Below are 7,183 nucleotides of genomic sequence, written 5' to 3'. Positions count from 1 at the left end.
TACACCGTCATAGATAAATGGAAAGATTACAAATCATAATCTCTTGGTTATGAGCCATCCACGATCTGGTTCATAACACTAAGAATATTTTATTTTGACGACAGTGTTTTGTATACTGCAAGATACAAATAAATAGAAAAAACTATAATACTTTCTCAAAAAAAGTATAATATTGATCTCATGCAATAAAATGTGCCGATAAGAAAGTCAAAATAAAATCATCCTAGGATCTTTTTAATTGTAGCCCATGATCACATAATACATAAATGAGATTTGAAGTTTCATATCATTTATCTTTAGTCACAACTCACAAAGGTCTTTTGATTAGTTAATGTTTTCCTTCTGTCACAACGTGTTTTTGATTAATTTATGTAGAGTATTACTATATATCAACTATCTGAATTCAATATAATAAACAAGTCATCAATGATTCTGTAGAATAGAAAAGGACTTGCTTTCAGTCTCCTCTCTGGATCTGATCCATTGTATTGTCTTTGTATCTTACATTCACCTAACTTTACATTTTTATGGCTTCACTGGATTGTTTGAAGGAAAGAAAAACAGTGATGGTGTTTTTCAGTTTTAACGAGATCAAGAAGAAGGAGACTCTGATTGGACTTGTGTTGGGACAGATCCTCTCCCTCCTCTCTACTTCCATTGGCTTCACAACCTCTGAGCTCGTCAGAAAAGGTTTTCACCTTTAATTTTCAATCCATTACTTTAATATTACATATTAATGGCTTACAAATTACGAAATCTTCTCGGTATCAATGCTCCAACATCACAGTCGTTCCTAGGTTATGTGTTACTAGCAATTGTATATGGAAGTATAATGCTATATCGAAGCTCTGTAATTAAGGTTAATGTTACTTACTAACTTTTGATCATGGGAGTACTAATAAGTGTGTATTAAAAATTGCGTTATTGAAATTTCAACTAGCAAATCTTTCTAAGCACATTCAATGCAAAATTGTTGTAGGCCAAATGGTACTACTATTTCCTGCTTGCGCTAGTTGATGTCGAAAGGAACTTTCTTGGTGAGTGTTTTAACTGACAAACTCTTCTTTAGTCTCAGTAATTCTTAGTATGTATGTTAACTCGAGCTTGAGAGTTGATGCTGCTATAGTGAAAGTTATCAGTTATTTTTTTCTGTCTTGTGGTTAAGTATTATGAGATTTTGCTTTTACAGTGGTAAAGGCATTTCAGAACACATCAATGACAAGTGTCATGTTACTGGACTGCTGGGCGATCCCGTGCGTTTTGGTGTTGACTTGGGTTTTTCTAAAGACAAGATACAGTTTGATGAAGATCAGTGGTGTGGTTGTATGTATTCTTGGTGTTGTCATGGTCGTTTTTTCAGACGTACATGTAGGGGATCGATCTGGTAATAATGCAAACTGATTCATTACTTCTCTTGTGTCTGTTTTCATTCTTCATAGTTAATAACACTCGCATATTATGGCGGCATTTTTCAGGAGGAAGAGATCCTGTAAAAGGAGATTTTCTTGTGATAGCTGCAGCAACCTTGTATGCTATCAGTAATACCAGTGAGGTAAGCAAGTGTTTAATCTCATACTCAAAATATGTTATGGATTTGGGGAGTAGATGTGTAGCTCTGACCTCCTTGTTCCTCTGTTATAGGAATTTTTTTGTGAAGAAGGCAGACAGAGTTGAACTCATGTCCTTTGTGGGCCTTTTCGGTGCAATCATTGGTGCAATTCAGATGTATCCTTCAAATGAAAAAGGCTAAGACATTTTTCCTTTAAATTTATGTCTATCAAAGAGGTTGTTCCTTGACTTGATCCATAGAAGCATATTTGAACGTGATGCGCTCACTGCTATTCACTGGTCTACTTGGGCTGTAAGTTTTACTGCTTTAAATTTCTGTTATTCAGAGACTTTCTCTTTTAGGAAAACAAACTCTAATGTCTTCACGTTGATATGTCCGTTTACTTTCATGCTTCTGAAAATATGGTCTTCTTAGACCAATGGTACAGCAATGTTCACTCTCTCACTACTCACATCAGACATGTGGGCGGTTCTGATCCGCATTTTCGCTTACCATGAGAAGGTTAGCTCCCTTTGTATTTTAAACATCAGGAAACACTTACATTTCTGTCAGTTGAAACAAATGCGTGTGATCATGTGGCTTCTACTATACATGTTAGGTTGATTGGCTCTATTATTTGGCATTTGCTACTACAGCTATTGGACTGATCATATATTCAGTGTACAGTCTTTTCTCCATCTTTCTTCAACTCCATTATATGTTCTTCACTTCAGAGATCAGTATTCTTAACCCCTTGTGTTCCCTTTACGTGATTGTAGAAGTAGAGTGCACTAGAATGTCTGGTTCAGCATCTGAGACCGTGGGAGAAAATGAAGATGAAAAACTAGAGTTTTGCATCATCCAAATGACATGAATTGTAAGAACATACCTCTGTTCCATAGAGGGAGAGAAGCTCTATTCCCACAATCTCTAATCTATATACACTTGAACTCATATCGTTCTCTTCATGTCTGGAAGTAGTGCTTGTATTATCATCACCTGAAAACAAATATCCAAACCGAAAGTTATACAATGTACATTCCAGCACATCTGTAAGTTATACTTCAAAACACCTTGAACCTCCCAGCTATAGTCATCTCTGAAAGTTTATGAGAGTTAATGATAGTTTATGAGAATTGTTTGAGAGATTTTGGTGAAGAACTAAGAGAGATATGTGAGAGAATCCAAAAGAGAGACAAGAATACTTGAGGAACATTTTTTCTTAATTTGTTTATGTGTACAAAGAAGGGTATTTATAGTCAAACCATAAATATAAAAGATATGAGAAAATTATAAAGAGATAAGGCTCCAACAGCTATATTTTGAATTTTGAATTTTGAATTTTGGACTGTAGTGAACACTGCTCGCAATTCCCTACAGCACCAAAGTGCCTAATGCAGGTTTATCAAAGCTCCCACTTTGGTGCTGTAGGTAATCTGTCTTTTTTTTCAAAGTGTTCAATGTAGCTTTCTCAGAGTGTCCACTTCATTGCTGTAGGTAGACTCAACCTCTTTAGTTATTTCCTTCTTCTTTTGCTTCCATCTCAACACTCTTGCTCTTTATTATTTTCATGTCAACACTCCCCCTCAAGTTTGACCATAGGGACTTGGTCAAGCTTGGAAACCATGAAACATTCTCTCATTAAAAACTTTACTTGGGAAAAACCACTTAGGATAAAAACCAAGCAAAAGAAAAAGAGTAGAACACTTCATGACAAGAGGATCAGTGACAAGAGAGGTCTATGAGTCCAAGCTTAGGATGAATGAACTCACAAACCTTGCTGCTAGCTGCCTTGGTGAATATGTTAGCTAGTTGCTCTTCACTTCTTGTGTAGCATGGAAGAATCACTTGCTGTTCCACTGCATGTCTCACCTTGTGGCAGTCCACTTCTATTTGTTTTGTCATCTCATGAAAGACTGAGTTGGATGCAATGTGTATTGCTGCCTTGTTGTCACAATGCATAGTCATTGGTGTATTGATCTCAATGCCCAAGTCCCTTGGCAGTCCCTTGATCCATATAAGCTCACTTGTGAGCTTCCTCATTGATCTGTACTCTACCTCAGCACTTGAGCAAGACACCACCTTCTGCTTCTTGCTCTTCCATGTGACAAGGTTTCCTCCAATGAAGGTGCAGTAGCATGTAGTTGATCTCCTATCAACTCTGTCTCCAGCCCAATTAGCATCACAATACCCAACAACTTCAGTACTCTTGTTACATGTCATCCATACTCCTTGGCCATGCACCTCTCTTAGGTACCTTAAGATCATCTCCACCATATTCCAATGATGCACCTTAGGAGCTCTCATGTGTTGACTCACTTGATTCACAGCAAAGCACACATCTGGTCTGGTGATGGTTAGATAGATGAGCTTGCCCACCATTCTTCTATACTTCTTGATATCTCCAAATGGTGTAGACTCATACCCCCCCTCTCTCAGCACCTTGTATCCTTCTTCTAATGAAGTATTGGCCTTTTTACTCCCAAGGTTTCCTGCCTCATTTAAAATATCAAGTGTGTACTTCCTTTGAGATAAGAATAACCCCTCTTTAGAGCGGCAAATCTCAATCCCAAGAAAATACTTCAACTCTCCCAAATCTTTGACATCTAAGGCATTTTTAAGAAAGGTTTTAGTTGAGAGAATACTTTCCTTGTTGCTACCAGTGATGATAATGTCATCCACATAGACTAAGATGATCACAATACCTTGTTTACTAGTTAATGTGAAGAGGGTGTGATCAGCTTATGAATTTACAAAGCCTCTTCCATTGAGGGTGGTGCTCAACATATGGTACCAAGCCTTTGGAGATTGCTTCAAGCCATAAATTGCCTTCTTTAATCTGAGAACATTTTTTGGCTTCACTATGTTCTCAAGACCATGAGGTAGTCTCATGTAGACTTCATCCTCCAATTCTCCTTGAAGAAAGGCATTCTTCACATCCATCTACCATAAATCCCACTCAAGATTGACAGCAAGAGACAAGAGAATCTTTATAGTGTGAAGCTTGGCCACTGGTGAAAAAGTATCTAGATAATCTTCACCATATACTTGAGTATATGCCCTTGCAACCAGTCTTGTCTTCTTTCTTTCTGGTTTTCCATTGGCTCCATACTTGATAGTGTAGATAAGCCGGCTTGTCACTGTCTTCTTTCCTCTTGAAAGTTCAGTCTCAAACCATGTATCATCTCCAACAGATTCTCTCCCCTCCTTGTGTTGCATAGCTTCTTCATATGTTCTTGGAATGTATTCCTGATCCAATTAACTGATGAAGACTTGATGCTCTTCTGGATATTGAGATACTGCACTTATTGGGTGAGCTACAGCTTCAGCATTGAAGTAAACTCTTGTGTTGATTCAGTGTGAAGGTTTCCTGATCCTTGTACTCCTTTGTATCTGCTCAAGTTCTGCTTCATTTCCTACACTTGGCGCCTCTACTTGAGTCTCATCATCTGATTCTGATGGCATCTCATCTTGATCATGAGCTACTGAGTTCTCTTCAGGTTGAGCTTGTGTAGACTGCTCAACATTTCTACTGCCCCCCTCATGATCAAGATGAGTGCTCTCAACACTATCTGCTGCAGTAGATGGTACATATGTATGGAACATCATGCTCCTTGCAACCTCCATGAGATGTCTATTTTTTCTCAAAGCTACTCCATTTTGTTGTGGAGTGTATGGACAACTAGTTTGATGGATCATCCCATATTTGGCCAAGTGTTGTTTAAAAGCATTGCTTGTGTATTCTCCTCCATTATCTGATCTCAAAATTTTTATCTTGGCATTGAAATGGTTAGATACATAATTTTGAAAATTTATGAAAGCTTCTAAGACCCTATCTTTAGATTGTATCAGTGTGATCCAAGTATATTTTGATTTTTCATCTATAAAAGTCACAAAACAGTTATGATGCTCTCTAGATAAACATGGGGCAATCCATACATCAGAGTGAATCAGGTCAAAGCAATTTTCATAAAGAGTACTTGATCTAGAGAAAACAGATTTGCAATGTTTGCGTAAGATACAAGCCTCACAATCACTCTTAAAGGAAATACTAGGCAACATGATGTTTAAAGCCCTAGAATGAGGATGTCCTAATCTAGCATGCCACAATACATCTTTAGAGAAATCAGAAATGGAATTTAAAGCATGGGATAAATCGGCACCAAGCTTAGTATTTTCAAGCAAGTACAAGTCTCCCTTGGTGACACCTTTGCCAAGCAACCTACTAGTTTCAATATCCTAAAAATAGACATCATTAGGAGTGAAAGTAACACTGCAATTCAAGTCATTAGTAGCTCTTTTAACTGATAACAAGTTTGAGGTGAAGCTAGGCATATAGAAAGCTTTAGAATCTTTGTTAAACAACCTAAGATTACATACTCCTTTAATTGGTACTCTTTCACCATTAGCTATTGTAACATTTCCTAAGGCAGGGACAATGTTTTTAATCAATTTTAAATCACTGATCATGTGGTGACTAGCTCCTGAATCTATAACTAAAGGTTTTGTCAAATTAAATTTAGTTATAGCATTCAAGGAAGTTCCACAAGCAATAGTATGTAAAGAGGTACCAAGTAAGTTACCAGAGTTATCCTTAAGGAGCTTGATGAGAGCCTCAATATCAGATCTCCTGATGGTCTCATCTTGAGTGTTCCTTAAAGTTGAGCCACTGCTGGAAGCTCTTCCTTTGTTCTCACAAACTTCATTGGTCTGGCGCATGCTGCCTTGTACAGATGGCTCACCAATATCACAAGAGAAGTTTGCTTTGGCATCATTGTAATCTGTCCTGAACTTCTGTGGCTTGAGATGGGGATGGAGTATCCAGCACTTGTACTTTCCATGGCCTTTCTTCTTGCAATGATCACAAATCCACACCTTCTTGTCTTCAGCTTTGTAAGAACTTTTGTTTGCTACTCCATCAGCCTGGTTTGCAAGCACCAGATCTTTCTTTCCTCCTCCAAAGAGATCAACTGAGCCTTTCTCCTTGTGAATCTCAGAGCATACCTCATCTAGAGAAGGTAGCTCCTTATTCCTTAGGATGTGCTTGATGAGGTCACCATAGCTTGGATGGAGGGTAAGTAGCAAAGCAAAGACCTTGTCTTGCTCTCTCCTTTGATTAAGCACATCAGGATCAATAGTTGATGGCCTGAGCATCTCAAGTTCAGCCCACAAGGATCTGAACTTCCCAAAATGTTTATCAAAATCATTGTCCTCTTGACTAAGAGTATTGATAGCCCTCCTGACTTCAAAGAATCTACTGATGTTGGAATTGTTTTCATATACCTTCTGAAGTGTATCCCACAACTCTTTGGAAGTTTCACAATAGGAGTAACCTTCCTGAAGTGAGGGGTCAAGACTGTGCTGAAGAATGGACAACACCAACTGATCCTCTTGACATTTCTTCTTGGCGCCAACAACAACAACAACAACCTCTTTGCCATCCTCTCCTAGGATAGTCTTCTTTTGTGGCCTGCCTTCTTCAACAGTCTCACAAAGCCCTCTGCCTCCAAGAGCTGTCTTTGCAAGCCTTGCCTAATGTAGATAGGTAGCTCCTTTAAGAATAACTGGAATCACCACCATTCTTGAGTTTTCTCCTGAATCCATCAAGAATCACAAGAACACAACTGGAAAAAT

At 38.1% G+C, this 7,183-nt stretch overlaps 1 pseudogene; it reads left to right on the top strand.

The window, feature by feature from the left end:
* The first annotated feature begins 549 nt into the window (after window positions 1-549).
* On the top strand, window positions 550-2,561 carry LOC106299531 (annotated as a pseudogene).
* Window positions 2,562-7,183: the final 4,622 nt, after the last annotated feature.

This window comes from Brassica oleracea, chromosome C6 (genome assembly GCF_000695525.1).
Source record: "Brassica oleracea var. oleracea cultivar TO1000 chromosome C6, BOL, whole genome shotgun sequence".
NCBI classification, from domain to species: domain Eukaryota; kingdom Viridiplantae; phylum Streptophyta; class Magnoliopsida; order Brassicales; family Brassicaceae; genus Brassica; species Brassica oleracea.
The sequence above is the reverse complement of the archived record's forward strand: the minus strand, read 5'-3'. Positions and strand labels throughout refer to the sequence as shown.